The sequence below is a fragment of the Phasianus colchicus genome, chromosome 5, assembly GCF_987193195.1.
Source record: "Phasianus colchicus chromosome 5, bPhaCol1.hap1.1, whole genome shotgun sequence".
In the NCBI taxonomy this organism is placed as follows: domain Eukaryota; kingdom Metazoa; phylum Chordata; class Aves; order Galliformes; family Phasianidae; genus Phasianus; species Phasianus colchicus.
The window spans coordinates 21,277,666-21,298,798 of NC_143440.1; the positions used below are offsets into that span (position 1 = coordinate 21,277,666).

At 33.5% G+C, this 21,133-nt stretch overlaps 1 long non-coding RNA gene across 3 annotated transcripts; it reads left to right on the plus strand.

The window, feature by feature from the left end:
• The first annotated feature begins 740 nt into the window (after window positions 1-740).
• Window positions 741-20,844, plus strand: LOC116229019 (uncharacterized). Of its 3 annotated transcripts, XR_016467249.1 has the most exons (5): window positions 759-829; window positions 14,849-14,970; window positions 15,321-15,412; window positions 20,034-20,175; window positions 20,270-20,844. It is a non-coding gene; the product is annotated as an uncharacterized LOC116229019 (long non-coding RNA). The 3 variants fall into 3 exon arrangements; XR_004166919.2 differs by lacking the exon at window positions 15,321-15,412 and having other exon boundaries at window positions 760-829; XR_004166920.2 differs by lacking the exons at window positions 14,849-14,970; window positions 15,321-15,412 and having other exon boundaries at window positions 741-829.
• Window positions 20,845-21,133: the final 289 nt, after the last annotated feature.

Below are 21,133 nucleotides of genomic sequence, written 5' to 3' on the forward strand. Positions count from 1 at the left end.
ATATATAATATTTTGCATAGTTAATTATTTTATGTAGTTTTCACTTAGTCTTCTTTTAGGCATAGTGCCCCTTAATCTCACATTTAATTCAGAATTCCATGAACTTTTCCGCCAGTACATGATTGCATCCAGAAGGATTTCATATCCTTTTATGAACTGGCAATAAAAATGGAGAATAAATAGAATATACACTTCATACGTCACGATTTCAATTTGCAAATGAGGATTATTTTTCAAAGTAGAGAGGAATCTATATTTTACATGAGATCAATCTTGAAAGCTTCAGTAGACTTAACTAGTATGCAATTTTTCATTAATTCCTATTCTTATGGGTATATGTTTTAAGATATTTACAACATTTAGATACAGTTTTCTTCACTTTAATCTCTGAAAAATTGTATCACAAGACTCATTTGTTCTATTGTTGTATTAGCATAGCTATAATCAAGATGATATGCAATACAGTGTTTATATTTTTCCTGTTTCCTGATTAGATACCATCTCCAGTGGGTCTTCAGCTTTCTGCTTTTTCTATATACTTACTGAGTTATTCTCTCTATAGATAAATACCCCCATGTGCTGATTTAAAAACTGATATCATGTGCTGTATGGGAACTGCTGATCACGGCCTGAACCTCTGATTGACCACCTGAGGCAAGCAATGAGTCAGCCACCGGAGCACAGGTGAAGGCAATTCACCTGTGCTGCCAGAAGGGGTAGAGCCTGGCTCTACCTCTCCTAGATCGTATTTAAGTGCTGAGTACCACTAAGAAAGGATCTTATTCTGGAGATTGTTTCTTATGGAGTTTGCTGCACACCTATGATACTGGTGAGCATTTCCATTTATTTTGATTATCTTTCCATCATGATAATCTTGCTAAGCCTAACGTTTGTACGTCTATTGATTGTACATGTCTACAGTGAGAATTCTATTATAATTAAGGGAGGAAATTTTCCTCTGTTGTTCGAAGAATATACTATTTTCCTTTATTTTTCCCTTCCTATCAGAATGCCCTTGATTTCACCCTGAATTATACTTTAAGTGCTGTAGAAATGTAAGATGTTTCTTCTGCTAAAATTTTTTGCTGTGTACTTGGAAGTCTTTGAGTATAAAAAATTGTATCTGATGCATAACCCTTCTGAAAGATTTATGAAGTGAAAGCACTCTTTTTGAGGTTTGTCTTGCAGATTGCTTTGTCTAAATCAGTGAAAACATGGTAATGTAAGAACTGGCCCAATGTATTCAGAACTTCTTTAAAACATTTGATATAATTCTAGCATACTACATAACTTGTTGTATGTAAACAAATACAGAATGATGTTCCTATAACTTCTCATGAAACTGATATATTAAACATTGGAGTATATCTAAAATTTCATATATTAAGGAGTATTGCTTGGATTGCTCCAAGCTAGCTTTTTTTTTTATTCCAGAAGCAATCACAATGAGAGATCTGGATTGTAAACTTTTTTTCAGAAACTTAGATGAGATGCTGTGCTAATATGGATGTAGATTAACTTTAAGCCTGGTCTTCATAAGTCAGTAAAGCTGGCAGTTTTATTATAGTCATTGGCAGCCTTGGCTATAGGGACAAATGATAAGATTTAAGAAACTAAGGAAAATGAGGAACAAGAGTAACAGATGAAAGAGCCAAGACTTCAGGAAAGCAAATTTCAGCTTGTCTGGGGAAATGGTGTGCAACATTTTGTGGGGAGCTGCTTTGAAGGGCAAAAAAAATGATGGGGAGATGACCTTTTAACACAGAAGCAGTTAATGCCTATGTACAAGATGAAAAGCAGGCATAATATAAGATGGTTTAGATGTCAGGTAAAGTTCTCAATATGCTTCAATGCAAAATGGAAATGTTATAGCAAGTGGAAATATTGCAGCCAAAGCAGAAAACTGAGCCAAACATAAGTTTTCTCCACACAATTTAGGAGATAATTATTAGATAGCCTTGAGTCTACCAAAAGTGTTTTGAAGCTGGCCTGACCAAACAATATTTCAACACTTTCAACACAACTATCTCTATTAACCTGAGACAGCTCTGGATATATATCTATGTATATATGCATATATACAGACATGTGTATATATAGTATATGCACTTGCATATTTATGTGCAATAGTGGAAATGCTACCAAGAACAAGTACGTATGTCAAGATATACAGAAAAGTGTGGAGAAGGTCAAAGTTCACCTGGAAATAAAATTAAGTAGAATGAAGAGCATAGAAAAATCTGAATTTCATTGGAAACTGAACGCATTTTTAAGGGCTAATAATAAGCAGATCTATCAACTGTTTTTGATTTAATATTCTTTATTGACTTACTGGGTAGAATCCATTGTCAGTAAGCCTACTGATGGTCCTACATGGAAGGTAGCATACTGGAGAGTAGGGCTGCCACTTGGAAGATGCTCACCAGCTGAAAGTTCAGGTGAAATGTGCTAGCCTGAGTTTGGGAAGATACAGGCTCTAGGGAAATAGATCTGGTGATGGAAAGGCAGCTGAACACGAGCCAGGAGCGCACCCTTGTGGCAGTGAGTGCTGAATCCACAGGGTTTGTCTGGCAGCATGTAGCCGGCAGGTGGAGAGAAGTTGTTAATAGAGTCTGTATTATGTACTTATGAGATAGAATCTGGAGTACTGTATTCAGTTTTACCCTCTCAATAAAATAGCAGTGACGTTTCTCTTTTGTGTTTAAATCACACTGCTATCATTTTAAAATCTAGGAATGTTCTAGCAAGAACTCTGTTTCATGAAAATATCCTATGATTCCAGTGGCATCTAGAATTATCAGTCTGTTGGTTATGCGATTTACTTTAGGGACTGTCGGAGATCAAGACCAGTTCTTTATTATCAGTTTGGTCCCTTTGTGGTATATACCGTAGCATATAAATTACTATATTTCATCTCAGAGAGTATATACTTAGATTTTTTGCCCTTAGAATACTAATTAAATATTGTTCCATAGAATCATGGATCTTAAGGTAAAGAAATCCAATATAATGTTAGAAAAAAATTATTCTTCAGTATTTAATACTCATTTTCTCTAGTACTGTTGCTCTTCTGAAACTTACATTACTCATTCTTGGTGGTGTTTGCAATATCACCTTTTGAACAATTTTCCTCCCTCTCCCCCTCACCTCCTTTTCTGTCAGCTTCTATATTGCTAGGCAACACAAATAAAATTATTTTAGTGACCACTTCTGTAGAAAGGTTTACTTTCTTCTGATCATTTTAGTACTCGCATCCCATGCCTGTTTTATTTTGAATTCACATTTCTATTCTAATGATTATAAGAGCCTAGAAGGGAAACTTTTATCAGTGATTTTTGTAAGGTTACTAAAACTTCTGATTGAAATACTGTCATCAGTGCATCTTAATCTTGGTTTAATCTTCACCATATTAAATTAACTGCTCAACAGTACCTGTACACTGACAGTATAGAGTAGTCTTTTCCTTCTAACTGATCTAATCTGAAGTACTAACAGAAGGTTTCTTTCTTTTTTTTTTTTTTTTTTTTTTTTAAACCAAATATGCTACCTTTCTTCTCTACAACTGAACTTCACTCCATCCTTATTATTCTCAAGTTACTCACTGCTTCCTCTATGGAATTCATTTTATATGAATGATGCCACTAATATATTTTATTAATGCTGTCCTATTCTTAGTGTTGTAGTTGGTTAATGTAGTATTTTAAAAACTTTACAGGATAATCCTCCAAGGATTAGTAGCGTGTTTCATATCCTCTTACTATATCCTGATGAGGAAATTTCCTCTGCACCTTTCTGTTCTTCTATAATCCCTATTCATACCTGTCCCACAAATTAACTCCGGTTCAATTTTGTAATTGCTTATTTACAATAGAGCTGTTAAATAATCCCCATATTACTGTTTCAGTATAAAAATTCAAGACTATCAAGGCCTGTCAATTGCTCTTTTTTTCCTGAGTTTGATACAAAAATAATTCCTCAACAGTTTCAACCACTTTGAATCTATGAGAGTACAGTAGTGGCTGGGACTGACATACAAACCATTTTTCCTTTGTTCACTCATGGTTAGAGAAAACAAAGTAGAAAGATGAGCCCTGACCTTTGAAACAATTTATATGTAAGGAGTTACTAAACTCTTTCATTATTGAACAGTACCTCTGAGTGTATCAAAGATGTTGAGGAGTCCAAATTTCAGAATATTTCAAATTTCTATTTGAAATATTAAAATTAATGAAAAATACTGTAGACAACAATTAGCAAATCCAAATTCCTTCAGATTTTTACTGAATGAACTCAAACTGCTTTCTCATAATTATTGTATGTCACACAGAGGCTTTATAGAATATGGAAAACATTCTGTTTTTTTCAAAACTTGGACAATAATTTCAAGCAGGTTTCTTACATTTGTAATAAACTAGACCTATTTTTTTTTCCATAAAAGTCTACTGCATGTTAGACTGAGTCTGAAGTGTGTTCTTTTAGGAAAAAAAAAGTACTTCAGGCTTCTTAAAAGGTAGTTAACTCTTCTGCTGTTCAAAGTAAAAAAAAATATTGTGCTAGGATGAAAAGCAGATGAACTTGTCAGGCACAAATTAGTTAAGTAGGGGCTGCATATTAGTATTAATTGCTGATATTATTCAAAGGCTATTCAAATGAAAGCTATTGTTTTTCCCGCCTCTTGATATAGCTACTATACTAATCCAGCATAATCCAACAGGCTACCTGTTTATCTAAATATCAAGGATAAAGATAATATGTTGGACAAATATCTGTACAGCTTTGTAATCCAACAGAAGTTTAATCTACCTTTCTGAATTTAAATGACACCTTAGTGAAAGAATCAGTCTAATAACTAATAAAATTTTAGAGCTGTGCTCAGACATTGTTTGGTAAGAGTAATTGGATTTCATAATTTAATTCAAATTCTGAGATTATTTGTGAGAGCAGTGATAATTTGAAAGCTATTTCTTATTAAACTGCACACTTCTGTATGAACAGTAAAGAATCAACATATTGCATCAATTTTGGTTTTCACCAACAACGTGCTTCATTTTTAAATGAGCTTGCATGCATTCGATCTTTGTGTTATGAAAATGTCAGTGATAGAGATACCAATCAAAAATGAATGCCACATATATCTATAGCTGTCACAAGAAAAGAGTTTTAGAAACTTCATTTCAAAACTTGTCCATATCTGAAGAGAGACGCTTACTTCCTAAAATATCCAGTGGAATAAGGGTAACTGCAGCTTCCATAAATTTGAGCTGTGACTTCTTGAATTTTATGTGAGTAACCATTATTGGCTATCAGAGCTTAAATGCATACTATCACACATTTTTTTCTCTGGAAAAAAAATGTCTTTAGCATGTAAGAGGTATCAATGCAGGAAAAAATAAAGAATGTTAACTCCTAAAATTCTAAAGATTCTGTGATTAGAAAACAGTTTTAATGTTTTCTTAACACACTGATTCTTTATTATTCTGAAGAATGTTATAAGAACTTCAAACTCTAGAATTCAGCCTGTCACCAAATCTTTTTCATTATTTCAACCTTAAAAAAAAAAAACAACCACAACATATTCTGTATCTTTAATAGGGATACCATTAATCCTTCACACTTAACCATAGTTACTGAATGATAACCCCATTAAAATTCCATGTGTGCAAGATTATTTAATCATCAATTCAAACCTGCCTAATTAGAATGTTCTCATTAAAATAATTAGTCCCTCTCCTGGAGGTGCTAATCCATTGATCTGTATTACTTCTATGTAAAGCCTTGCACAAATGCCCTTCCCAAGATAATGATCTAGCAATAATAAAAAACATTAATTAAATGCTGATTAAAGATATTTCTAGTTCTGCTTGTAATTTTATTAGCAAAAGTTGTTTTTATTAATCTTTCTGTTGCTTTCTCTCTCACCTTCCAAACTTGCTCCACATTTGTATCAAACAAATATTCATAGAATGAGTCATAGAATGGCCTGTGTTGGAAAGGACTACAATGATCATCTAGTTTCAACCCCTCTGCCATGTGCAGGGTCACCAACCACTATTCCATCATATCTGTCTCATGATGCTTAGAAAACAAGAGACACATCTTAATATGGATACCTATAATCATCCTTTTTTCCCCTTCCCTCTTTAAAAAACATTTTTGGATATGAACTAACTCTTTCTTCCCAACCAAACTCATTCTGATCAACTAGCCGGAAAAATAATTTCAAAAATTGCAAGTATCAGTAGGAAATCTCAGAATGAAGAATTTGTACCTTTGGCAACTTTAATGAAAGAAAAAGCTTGTTCTTCATTTGTGTATTTTGGGCTAAATCGCTATCAGTGAAAGTCTACATTTCAAATTACTGTGCAAGTATTAATCAAGTAACAATGACTGAAAAAGGAATAATGCTAGGGAGTATTTCTCTTTCTTCAGAAGCTGTTACACTTCAAAAAGATTGCTCGTTTGCTCACTGGTGTTCATTCGATCATTACAGGATGCTGATCTGAATGGCTGAAAGCTCAACGTTAATTCTTATGAAACACTGCTGTGGTTTTTAGGCCATAGATGCCAGTTGTTAGGTCTGGCATCTTGCATCTGTTCTTGATTTTTCTGCAGACTCGCTTCCTGTCTTGCTCTCAATCCTCTGGACAAAATTTTTAGAAACTTCAAGCTATATTCCTAAAATCCAAGAGTATGCATCTCCCTCTAGAACTTCCAAAAAAGATTTACAGGCTCTAATCATTTCTACTCAATCTAGAAAACATTCTACAAAATCTTCAAGTGTAAACACTTTCAAAGGGAAAATGATCTTTGCTTCTCCAGCAAGTGTACGTGATTCTACTAAGAAACTCCAATTTATTAACCAAAGCAAAAAACACTGAGCTCTTCTGATCACTGTTCAGTCTCTCTTTTTCCCCTCTGCCCTCCTTTTTTTTTTTTTTTTTAACTGATAAATTGCATTTTGTAGGGTTTTCACTACAGGATTTTCTGTTAATTTTCTTTTGAGCTGAATTATGGATCTAAAAGTTGAGATCAGAAATTATCAATCCAGTCTGAATATGTTACTACCTGAGGTGGATAGAAATGTAACTGTGCTTTTCCCCTACACAAAATTACTTGAAAACAGAAGGTATACTTTGCTCTGAAGTAAGCCTGCCTTGAACTTAAAACAGTAGATTACATACAGTAATTTCTATCAGTAAAATCAGATAGTACACTTAGGCTCTGCTAGAATAAAATAACAGTAACAGAATTTTTACTTAAAATCTGAATAATTCTGCTGTTTGAAAATGAGCATTGCCTCCCCCTTTGTGTATATTAATAGCTAGAGATAATGAGTTCCAAAAACATTGCTGTATCTTTCCTGTACACAATTGAAAATGTACAACATGGAAAAAGTGGTAAAAGAAAATCATTTGAGGACATTCAGAGTTTGAATTTGTGAAAGTGGAGAGAAAAGAGATAATAAAAAATCTTGTGCCAAAAATACCAGAGTACAAATCTGCCAGAGTACAAATCTTTTGATAGTTAGCTATCTTTCTGGTCCCATCCTTCATGTATTCTGTTGCTTATTGGCCAGTGACACGACTACTGTCATAATTGCATACTATTCAAATTTATGCAAAAAATTCACTGTAAATGTATTAGAGCTGTAGATGATAACATTCTTTCCCAAGCCAAAGAATCACTATTAAAAATTCTGTGTCAGAAGTTGCAGTGTTTCTTCATCTTTATAGAGCTTTGTTTTTGTAAATAACTTTACTTCTTCAGCATTATCATTGTTCTGTGTGTTTGTATATACTTTTGAAATTCTGCAAATTGAAGGCTGAATGATATATCTGGGTTATTAGTGAAAAGCAATATTAAATGCATTGAATCCAATTATACATTTCTCATTGGGAGTGAATAAAAAACCTAGATTTTTAATTCTGTAATGAGGAATAAACAAAAGGCTCCGAGAAGATTAACAACTGAAACTTAACTGACATTTTAATATCTGTCATTTTTGAGTATTTTTAGCAATGCTATTTAGTAGAAAAACTAAACATTACGGATGTATGGGAACTGCTGAGTCATGGCCTGAACCTCTGATTAATCACCTGAGGGGAGCAATGAGTCAGCCGGGGAGCACAGGTGAAAGCAATTCACCTGTGCTGCAGGAAGGGGTGGAGCCTGGCTCCACCTCTCCTAGACTCATTTAAGAGCTGACTACCAGTGGGGAAGGATCTCTCTTTGGCACATCCACTCCACTGGAGTTTCCTGAGTGAGCCCACGATACGGGTAAGCATCCTATCTATTCTCTTGGTCTTGCTTTACCTAACTTTCTTGTTTACTCAATTACTATACACTATCTTAATATTCTTTGATTATACAACGGATAAGAATTACCTTAGACACCTTGCTTTGGCAGTAAAAAAAATCAACTTGTTCTTTGATAGCTTAGAATTACTATTATGGTACCAATATTTAATGAAGGATCTTTAGAAATTCCTTCCCTTGTATCTCAATAGATAGTTTGCCAATAGCACTGTACTTATGAACAAACTAAAGAGAAAAGAAAAAAATCTATAATTTTAACTATACTTTAATTATGGAATCAAAACAGCACCAGAAGAAGAAAAGAAATCAAAATATCTTATATAGGATGAGCTGGCATTAATATTACCTTTTCAAATACAAGAATAAAATTTCTCTTGTTGGAATATTTGCATGTTTGTTGTATATTGTTAAAGACAAATCTGAAGAAAATTTAGAAATGTAATAAAAATTCTTTGAGCAAGAAAAAAAACAAGATATATTAATATTTACTTTTCAATTCATTTCAGAAAATGACTTTTTGTGAAATTTTTAGGTATTGGGTTGATGTGTCTAGACTTGACTGAAGCTTTGAAATGAAAATATGAATTGATTCTGAGAGACAAAACATATATAGTCATCATAGAAAAATGTATCCTAGAAATAGTTTAATGTTGTTCTTACTAGAGCATTAATACTCATAAATTCAAAAAATTATACAGCAAAATTAGTTCTACTAAACTTCTACTTAAAAGAAGTTTCTTTATTATCATATCAGACTCATCACAAGAAACCTGAAAGCCTCCAAGACAGTATTCCACATCATGCATCTATAAAATACTATGCTTAACTTACATCTTGCCTCACATAGAGAAATAGAATTTGTCGAATTGGACTTAAATATGCATAGAATATTGTATTTTTACCAAAAGAGGACTAAAATCTTGCCATTGTTACACGCAAGAACAATCTGAAATGCTTTTGCTTTCATGAGAACAAGACTTACAAATATCCAACTCTGCTTAAGCTACTCTAACTTTGCGAAGTTTCAGAAAAAGCACAGATCAGGCAATAATACAACCTACAACAGTAGAAAACCTATGGTAAATACATCTTCATTTCCCTGTAGTCCATTCTAATCTGAATAAAGATGATATTCCTAATGCTATTCTGAGTTACAAAATACATCTGTGTAGTTTCATGCTTATAAATGTCTATTTAAATTAATATTTCTGACATTTCTCTTTCCTTGTATCTTAAGATTCTCAGTTGTATCTAATTTTGCAACAGGAAAGCTTTTAGAACATTAATAACTGAATTCTGTATGGTGGTGACATTCTTAGAGAAGATGTGACCAAATGCCCTTTGTATTTCTGGGAGCATTATTCCATAGAAGTAATTCTGTTAATAGAACAGATTTTCAATGACTTTATCTTCATTTTAATACACATAATTATATTTAAAAATGATAGCAATAAAAGTGAAAGAAGAATCATTTTATATGAGTAAAAGCTCAGTGAGTCATAAATGAAAAGCATCATATTCAAAGCACAGGTGAATAAAGGCAGTTTATTGCTTCCTTTATTATAGTTTAAATAATTTATTAGTTCTGCATTGTACTTACTGATTCTCTGAGCATGTGGAAGGACGAGGAATCGAAAATATTTGATGCACTCTTTCATTCATTTTTATCAAATTCATGATGTGTAATTGATTCATAATTTCAAAAACTGGAAGAAAACAATTTTTGTTCCTCCAGTTGGAAATGCTATCACAAAATCATTAAGGTTGGAAAAGACCTTCAAGATCATCCAGTCCAACCATCCACCTGTCACCAATAGTACTCGCTAAACTATGTCCCTCAACACAAAATTCAACTGTTCCTTGAACACCTTCAGGGTCAGTGACTATAACACCTCCCTGGGCAGCCCATTCCAGTGCTTGACCACTATTGAGTACGTATTTTTCATTAAGAAATTTTTTTTCAATAAGACATGTAAGTTCTACCACCTTTCAAAACTAGATTTAATCTTAAGGAACATCATGAATAAATTCTGTCACAATAGGTACTGCAATTCCAAGTCACAGTTTTTTTCTGTATTCAGTCAGAAAAGTACTTTATTCCTTGAGCTATCTGTTGACAAATGAAGACAGTAAGAAAAAAAACAAAGCAAAATAAATAAATGCTTTCCACGAACAACATGGTCTTGCCTTGGAGATAAAGCAGTATGAGGAAAAATTGCCACAAATTTTAAAAAAGCAAAACATACAAAAAGCTCCACACCATCCAGTTTCAGATGAACACGTACATCAGTCTCTACTAGATTTGATCTTTGACATATATAGTAGTAAGAGTTCCTCCTTGCATTGATAATTACTTGGCTCTTAGTAACAGAGATAAATTCTTTCATTTGTTGAAACAAATGATCAGATTAATTGTATTGATTGTAAAGAAACTACCTGGTTTGCCACAGCTGGAAATATTATCTCTATTATTTCAAAGGAAATGTGATAGAGCAGAGCTCTACAGCTTACTTTCAGGATGATAGGCTCAGTTATTAGCTGAGAAGACTTTACTTGGAAGACTTGAGTGAGAAAAGTGACTTAATTTTAAGTCATGATATTTCTCCTGATACTGCATATTGCAGTGCTGTGCATGGTGTGCCATTTTAGCTTCAAATAAACCAGATTTTGTATCAAAAGCTATGTAGTTGTAGCAAGTACCTTACTTGGCAAAGGAAAAGTCATCCTGGTAAGTAGCTTATTTCAAGGTAAGGAACATACAAAGAACACTGCTACTGTACCATCCTCTAAGGAGGATGAGATTGTTTTCTGCAGGACTGGCATCCTTGTGAGTTGCAACAGCTGTTGACTGCTGCTGAAGCAATATTGTTCATCTTCCTCTGTGATGGAGACTATAAACTCTTTTAGGCAACTTCTAATTCCTTTCACATACTTGACATGCTTCATATGGGAGAAGTTGGAAGTAAGCTGTAGTAAGAAAAAAACATTACCCTTCTTGGATCATTTCAGTGGGGAGGGAAGTAACTCCTCCTGTTAAAATCTTTTTCCTCTAGCATTTGTTAACCTGTTGTTTTTCTGTTCAAGACTCCTCATGTCTCCACCTCAATTTTTGCAGTGATAAGGCAAAGAATATGTCTTAGACTTAGTCGAGTAAGCTAATCAAAGATTCTTCTTCTGAAGTGTGAATTTTCAGCTCTTGGCAGCTTTTCTCTGTTCTATGCCTAGCTGTGCTAAGAGCTGAGACATGGGTCACTTTTCACATTCTACTATCTAAAGACTGTATAAAATTTAGATTTGTCATGGAAATATATATATTTGCAATTTTTATGTTATGTGTATTGTATTAAGGCTTTCTCTGAATTTGTTGCAACATCAGCTTTTAAGGCCTGTATACATGCTTCTAATGCAGTAGAATTTTAAAGAGCATATTGACTCCTGAAAAACTATGGGAAATAGTTTATTCAGTTAGTATCATTTCTACTACTGATAATATTTCTGTATTTCTTTCAAATGTTTCTATCAAATGAAGTTTATATTTTCTTGCAAGAAATCAGAAACTTAATCTAGGTAAAGCATATCTAAAATAGTATCCTTGTAATGCTTCAAGTGTAAAAAAAGAAAATACTCGCAGAAAATAATGTATATGACCATATTTTCAGTGTGGTGAAACTGAAGCAGTAGTACATAATTTGATGTTTAATATATAATTAGGTAAATTGTCAGTGATTTTCTTTAAAATGCATATGTAGTGAGGATGGCTCCATTTTCCTTTTTTTACTGGGGGGGACAAGGGGGAGAGGGAGAAAATTCAGTGGCCTGCACAAAGCCTTCTTACAGTACAGTTATCATATTAAAACTAGCAAGTTGTTTCTAGAACTTGCTGTACAAGTTGTTTCAATATTTCACAGAGCTTACAATTAAACACTTTAATTCTGTACTAAAACAATTTACTGTTTGTGTTTGTGCCTTTATCATCTTTCAGTTTTAATTATTTCAGTTTTTAGATATTTCCCTCCCAGGTGTGTAGCAGCTGATGCTGCTTTTGAAGAGAGTTAAAGTATTTCTTTAATTGTATTAAATATGTAAATATATATGATTATGAACAGAATAAATTGTTCAATCAGAGGAAATGAATCAGTCATTCAGGGAGGAAAAAAATACACAATTTTCCTCATTTCCTTATATGTCTTTATCATCCTGGCACTGGTACAGCAAGCTTTTCTAGAATCTTTCTTCTCAGTCCTTCCCCAAAATGTTTCTCCTTGAAATTGCATAGAATGATGAAAATAAGTTGTAGACAGCTGAAGAGATTATCTTATTGTGAGTAATGTGAAGGAAACACCACAAAAGTGGCCTCTTACCAACCCCTTACAGGACAGTTGCTGAAAATTGGTCTGATAACAAATGGCTTTACAAGCTCTGTTACAGATCATCCTTAAATTTAGAGGTATAGCTACTGACCTTTCCTTTATCTCTTTTTTCTTTCTCTCTTTTTTACTTCATTACAGCCCTTTCAAGTTGTATTGTATTAGAACTTCTCTGTGTAAGTCAGTGAACATGTAGTTGTTTATGAGTTAGCTGAGATGTGATATTTAAGGGAAGCTGCAGTATATAAAATTTAAAATAAAGAGAAGACTTTGCTACTGAAAAATAACATAAATAGTTTATACAGTATATTTAAATGATTGAAGTTGCTAACTGCCTTTAGGGATGTTTCTGCAAATTTGGGAATACATATAAACTTGGTATTTTCAGTTTTAATTTGGATTCTATTCTACTTTCTCACTTTAAAATGAAAGGAATAAAAGTGAATAAAAAACTAGATCACATCTCAGAAATAAGGACTACACTGTCACTAATAAGAGTCATAGTCTCACACAACAGTATGTCCTTCCCCTCCTATATTCTTTCTCTACATATATTGTGTATACCTTTGCTGGGGGGGGGAGAGGAGAGGAAGGAAAAGATACCACAGCTGTGTCTTTTTAGTAGAGACAATCCATTTTTATTAAAATTGTATCAAAAGAAAAGTAAAAGCCTTATGTCATTCAAATAAATGCACTAGTCAGACTTCAAGCTCATAAAAGTAAATAATTCTGACAATGTTTTTAAACTACCTTTTCATTTTTTAAGTGAAATGCAGTTTATTTTTAAGTCTTTCATCTATAAGAAGCACAGGCAGTTTTTGTTATGAAATTACAGATTTTTTTTGTAAGCTATTTTCACAAGACTAGCTCCTTTCCAAGATTTTAATTAATTCCTTATGTCAGCAGGTGCTTCTTTTTTGGTTTACTATTGAATTACGAGCAAAGATGCTTTTTCTGATATTTAAAACAAATTCAGACATGGCCATTCATTTATTTGAAGATTATGACTGCAACTTTTTCTTGTGATAACACTGTGAGAAGTACAAAACTTCCATACTAATTTATTATTGACCGAGGGAAAAATGGTGTGTGCATCCGTTAGATTTGGTATTATCTAGTTGCTGACTGATCTTTAGAGGCATATAGAACCTGCCTCTGGAAACCTTTCATCAGATGACTATTCTTTTTTTATCCCAATCAGAATGAACGAAAAGTGCAGCTTTTGCAAACAGAGTTGTACCTAACACTAATGCGGTTGGGAAACAAATACATCTCACAGTGTGAGCTGAACTGCTTGGATCTTTGATACATAGGAAAACTTTTATGGTATCTGAATCTCTCGAGGATTAAATGTGTGTGGAAACTGCAGAAATGGATGTTATTTTTAACATTCAAACCACTAAACTAAGCTATGTTCTGAAAATTATGTTAATATTTTTGAATGAAGAAGAATATGTTGCAGAAGTGCACCACACTTAGTCATGGTTCCTTCTGTTGAGGTGGACTGCTTACAGGCTTAGTCCCCTTCTGAGGGATAGGTAATTAAGGATTTGAGGATCATGCCCTGAACTGCTGAATCTCAGCAGTTTGTTCAGTTGTCATACAGAAATAAAGCTTAACTTCTTCTCAGAGAGGTGTGCAATTATCAAATTAATGCACATGAAGTACTTTGAAACCCTTAAGTAAGAGATGCTTCTGTTACTACAAATGAAGGAAAATGTAACTTTCTTCAATTCTCATAACTGCTTGTTTTCTTTTCATATGGCAGTATTTTTCATACATACCTTAACATCTTTAAAACATTTGGTAAGTCACAGTTAATAATCTAGATATTACGGTGCATACACAGATCAAAAGATTATCAACATATCTTAGCCTTTGTGAAACTTAACATGCCAGAAAATGTAATGTTTACTATGTAGTTGTGACAAACTAATTTTCTCTCACTGAAAAGAAATGTCACATACAGGGGAAGGGTTCAGAGTGAAACAAAATCTCAAGCTCACCTAATGACTGTAGTGAATTTGTCAGATTCCTCTCTGTGCTGGTACTGACATGAGATAAGGAAGAACAATCTGGTATCATTAGACACCAGCTAGTTCATCAATACAAGATGAGATTTTCAGCGTTGGTTACCTCAGGCTGCATGTCCCTTGTCTTCCCAGGGTAATAGGTTCAATGAACTGCCTTTGTACCTTGACTGCCATAGGCCTTGATACAGACATTATTTTCCATCTGATAACTTCTGCCTTTCACGTACTTCGGACTATATGCTACTTGCACATTGGTGAGTATAACCTGCATACTTAAAGTACATAAATACCTTTATCAGAATGAGTCAGAAAATAGGTACGTTGCTACACAGACCAATTAAGTTTCTGACTTTGTTTTGGGGAAAAAATAGGTTAAGATTTCAAATAAAATCCTCAAGGAAGGGCTTATTTTAGAGTCAGATCTACAGGAATAGAGTGTAACTTGTAATTTCCACAGCTGTATTTTTCTCAATAATATCTTAGTTGCTACAACTATCAGCTCAAGGTACTTTTGTTGCCTTTCACTTTGCAGTTTGATATGTTTTAATTTGTAACAATACGAATTTAAATAAACATTTTTGGTTGCTTTTCCTTCATGTTTCAGAAACATTTGGATTTGGACTTTCAACTTTTATTCTTTTCAGTACACCCTTGTCCTTAGACTGAGGTCTAAAAATCAAATTAAGTCAATTAAAAGTAAGTAATTGTACCTACTTGCCATTGTGACAAATGTTTTCATCTTAGGTCCAAAACTTTATGGTGAATCAGTAGTAAGGAGGAAAAAAAAATTCTGGATTTTTCTGTCCAAATTAATGGTCGGAGAAATCTCTAAGTTTCCTGCACAGTGTTAGATGGGGGGGATATCAGTGTTCAGAGTAACTTTGTACTAACAGAATCAATCTTCTCCTCCTGACCCCTCCAGCCCCCTCTTCCTTCCCACCCCTCCCCCCCCCCCCAAAAAAAAACAAAACAGCAATTGTAGTTTTTTACTTTCCTGAAACCAAAAATGAGGAGTGTGGCAGTGTATGGGCCAGTTATGTCAATGGTTCTTATCTTCCATTATACACATGATGCTGAGCAATTATTTCTCTGTATACAGGAACATTAGCTCTGATGTATTATTATTAATAATAAACATCTGATTTATCTGTGGAAATATGATAGTTTCCATTTTAAAATGTCCTATCCTTTAGGAGTAGTTACTTCAGGTTGCAGTTAACCAAAGCTTTTCTCTTCCTCTCTACCAATCAGCAACACCAACTTGTTAGTCTAGAACAGGCACAATTCTAGATAATGGCATAAAATATTCTTTCTTTTGAACAGCCACTATAAAATAGCAGAAACTGTGTTCTCGGGTTCAGATTGCAGAGCTTGTGCCTATTTGCTTGCTTGTAGTTTGCAAATGATTGCTAACTTCCAGTGGCATCTGTATCAAATTTGAAGTACCTGCCCTCACCAAATAGCTAGTAGTTTTCCAGAAACATTGGAAAGTGAAGGCTGAGATTTACTTTTGTATGTGAGCATGCATTTGTGTGATTACAAGGGATTACAATGACTTGAATTTTTTTCTTTCTCAGGGAAAGTTTATGTTGAAACTGAGGGGGGGGAAAAATCTCAAAGGTGATTGGAGAAGTTTTTTTGAGGCCATATAAAATGCTCATGGATAATTATGTTCCTTTTACAACCAGTTCCAGTGGTTTCAGGCTTATGATTTGAAAACAAGAAGTTTGTTTACTATGGAATAAAACGTTTTTGAACTGTACAAGCAAGGTTAGAATGGTGCATTCAATGCTATAACATGTTTAAAATGTAAAATTTAACACAGATTTAAAAAAAAAAAAACAGAACTCTCCAGGAAATAGAGAAGAATACCCCACAGTTCCAACTCTGTTATCCTTCGCAGTTGTATAAATGTTCTGCATGCTCTTCTTTGTTAGCAAGACTCAGAAGATTTAAAGATTGTGACTGTTGACTGTATGTAAAGGAAAACAAAGCTTAACTGCTAGTCTTTCTGAAAGCTTTCCTGATTATAGATTTACCAAATCTATTGTCAGTGAGTCCAAAAGCATCCACTTCTGTGGATGTCTGAAAACAGCTACTGAATAATATATAAATGCTACTTCTAGAGATATTTGGCATATGTTTTCTTGGATGTAAGATGCAAGCATTAGCAAATTTTTGTGGATCTTCTTAGAAAGTGTCTAACCAATGTGACAGTGTTAACTATAGTACCAATAGTAGCAAAATACTAGAAAATACATAAAAAATACATAACATAAATTGTGTATCATTTGAGTTGTCAAGTTGATGGCATAATGTATCATAACAAAGGGTGGGGAAAAAAAAACAATGCATAAAACAACAAATTTTGAATTAAAAGGAAAAAAAAAATCAGTCTAAGTAGGTCCTTTGCCTACATAAAGCATAACCTTTCATGATGATAATTGTTTATCTGAGAGAACATCTTTTTCCAATGTCTCTGTTAGTACAGAAAAGAGCTATAAGATAAGAAGGTGGCAGGATGTTAATGCATTTCAGTGGTTTCTGATGGAGAAGACAGGAAGCCCATAAACTCAGTATGCAGACACAGTTGCTTATGAAAAGTCATGTGCTATATATGCTTGTTTAAAGGAAGATGTGGTTGCAAAATTGATTTTGCTGAAAAGTACCTTTCTGTAACAAGAGATAACATAGAACTTGAACAAAATTATTTCAGTTGCTGGATTCCACGTTCCATTGAGAAAGATGTTCTGCATGAGCAGTGAGGTTAAAATCGCACTTTTATGTGAAAAGTGGCATTTGGACTAAAAACAACTATTAATGCTCTATGCAGGTATACTGTTTTCATGTGCTGTAATCATCATATTCAAAAGAGAAACTGAATTTGCTTTTCAAAGAAATAGTGTATCCACTGATTAATGTTGCTGAAGAAACATTGATTTAATGGATTATATAGAAATAATAGGAATAGAAAATGAAACAAGAAACTTGCTTAAATGTAAATAACTTCCAGCTGCCAAGGTTTTAGGCTAAGCATCCTGAGAATTCTGCACGTTTTGAAAGCACAATTCAAGTAATGTATAGCAGTGACAACAGTACCACCCAGCACATGGTATTCTAATCTTTTCATGTTACACCTTATTAAAATAAACGTGCTTTACATGGAAAGTAAGATAGCTCAACTCTTTTTTTTTTTAAAGTAAACCTAGGATCTGAAATGAAATCAATTTTACTTACGAAATATCATAAAGAGTTGATGAACAATTTTTCTCTCTGAATTGAAATTCAAATGAAATTAGAGATCTATAGGTATCTTGCTGTAAACAACAACAAAAAACACAAACAAAAACAAACCCCAATCTGCAGCACAGGAAGTTATTGGGGAAAAAAAATAGTTGTAAGATTATAGTAGTGACTGAAGCATGTGAAGACACTATGTTAGGCTGAATCTGAATATTTTTCCTGCACTTTTATCAAGTGTCCTGTGTTTGACTTGTTTCTGCATTTGAGTTTGAACAAGTATTTAAGCAAAATCAGAACACATATACAGCATCTATACATGGGAGGCCAGAATCAAATATGTAAAAGGTCTGTGTAATCTATGTCCAACTCGTGCTTTGTTATATCCATTCCCATGAGCTGCTTTTGCCTCTCTCACTTCCTCCATGCTGCTGTCAGTTTTAATCTAGGATGAGCTACAGGAATGTAATGACTTCCATCTGACACTGTGAAAGTATTGGAGAAAGTGTTTCATATGATAGCTAGACAGAAAGGAATATTATGAACGTGTCACAGGCTACCAAGTCTATCTTCATAATCAGCATCAGTACCAAACAAAGGAATAAGTTTCTGGGATTTTTCAGTAGTATAATGGAACTTCAAAACAGGGCTGTATATATCTGTAAAACTCAACAACACTGTTAGTGTTTTGCAGTGATTGTTGAGATTAGTCCTTTTCTCTCAAGCCTAAATTCTGGTTACTGACATTATCGTTGGTTTATGTGGGTGCGTATATGCATGTGTAAACTTGCATTTTATTAAATCTCATTTATTCCCTCTGCACTGACCTAAAGGGGCCTAAAAATGGTGCAAGCATACAGAGAAGCAAATGCACACAACAGTGCATCATGAATATTCAAAGTATGATCTTACAAAAGCTGTAGTAGAGAATTGAACACACAATCTCTAAGTTTAAATGGTCAGAAACTACGCTATGTCAAGGCTTTTAACGTAGCTCTGTCAAATATTATCTTTGTATGTTGAGCTGTGATCTTTAAATTCTCAGTCTCACCTTTCTCTGACCTTATATAAACAATATTTACTTTACTAAATGATGTAGGAAAACCCTCTTTATCTTTGGTTTTAAAGTGTTACTACTATAAACTGCAAAGTTGTAAGGGAAACTTCATTTCTTGCTTTCAAAAGCATAAATATTATTTTCAAAGTAATATTTAATTGCATTATATTTGTATGTAATTAAAAAAAAATCTTAATTAGTACTGTTTCAAGAATGTACTGATAGCTAACCAAAAACCAAATTTCAAATCTTCAAAAACTATATAAAATTTAGGCTACACAATTTTTGTGATGAAGTAATGCCTCTGGAAGCATTTATTGTAAGAAAGACACCTGACAAGTTATTGCTGCTAATAGCTTACTTCAGTGTGTATTTGGCAACAGTTAATAGTTCAGAATATGAGTCAGATCCTAAAATAAATGAATATCACTTTAAAAAAAAATTCTTCTCAATATATAAAGCTTAATTCACTGCTGTTGTAAAACTAGATTCTATAGTGTTGCAGTTGGTTAATTTATACAATATAATATTAAGCTTCAGAAGAGCAAGTGGTCGTTTTAAGCAAACATAGTAAGCCTTTTTCTTCACACTCATTTTAGTATCAACACATGAGTAAGGCATAAGAAAATTGCCCTTTGTAGACATAATTCGAGGAGGAAATCCTTATGTTCTTTCACTTGTGGCAGTATATTCTCAGAAATTTACTATCAAATTGTTAATTTCTGCAATTTTTTTTTACCCCCTGATCTAGCCAAAGACTCCCAGTTGTATTAAGGTTAATGCAGTTTGCAGTTGTCCTTCATTTTGAAGAAAGTTCATTGTTATCTGAATTTGCTGGTAATACTATTTCTGATTTAATTATTCTGAGTAAAATTTGATAACTAAGACTGCTGTAAGAATACTTTATAAAGGACAGGATTTTATAATTTTTTTAAATTTCTGTTTCGCCATAAAGAAGTTGCAATTTTTAGCGTATTGGGCATTGTCGTATTTGCTTCTGCTTTTCTGGTCCAAATACAGACTTCTCCTGATGCTGTCTGAGACATACGGGATTGTCTGAACCAAGAGAATGTCAGCAGTTTTTGTCACCATGAAATGCCTCCAAATGATAGGATACACACCTGGCATACAGCCTGAAGGAATCATAAATCTAAAGGGAAAGGTAAGTGAAAATAAATGTGAAATGCCAATAGCAGTTTCTGACATCATACTTAAGAAATCTAGAATCAAAGGATAAAAAACATTTCTGTCCTTAGGCAAGTCTGGTATTTGTATCACTGGAAACATCAATTTCCTATAGAGGAACAATTGGATTATATGAAGCAGACTGAGGAACTAATCAACATGCTGATTCAATTGAACATTCAAAAGTGATGTGTCTGTTTCCTTTGTCACGAGTTAACATGTTTTTTCATATGGATATAGTTCAGCTGTGTTGCTAGAAACATTTTAACCAGTATTTTATATATAGTAGCAGGAATTTTTAATGTTGCTATCATTGATCACAGTCAGCTGTAATTCTGCTACATTCTATAACAACATTCTGAAACAAATCAGGCCATGTTTGTACCTGGCTGGGAGAACTCCAGTTACGACCTTTCTGTTGCTACATATGGATATCTGGCTGAGAATTTGTCATTCTTTTCTTTTTTCCATTAGTGAACAAATTTCCTGGATGTTGTAATAGGCCACTGTCTAAATCTTCTTCAAGAATCTGCAATTCTAGATAAAATGTTTCTTCTTGAGATCCAGCATTATTTTTCATAATAGGATGCAAATTTGAAATATACAATTTCAAACTAAATAAATATAAAAATACGTATTTTTTTTCCTTCAGAACCTCTATCTGAATTATCAGTGGTTAATACCATCATAATGTGCTATGACTACAACCATGTCACTGGGGCTCCGAATTCGAGTTGATGCAATAAATGCTGCATTTCAAATTGAAGTGGCTGTATAACAGTAATGGTTGATCTTATATGTAATGCAGATCTTTACACAAAATGTTTTGGGCAAATATCATAGATGTTATAATTCAATCTTATGTGTATTAATAAATATTAAGAATGCATGTTACTTTTATTAATATTTACAGCTGAGTGTCAGTGAAAAGAATC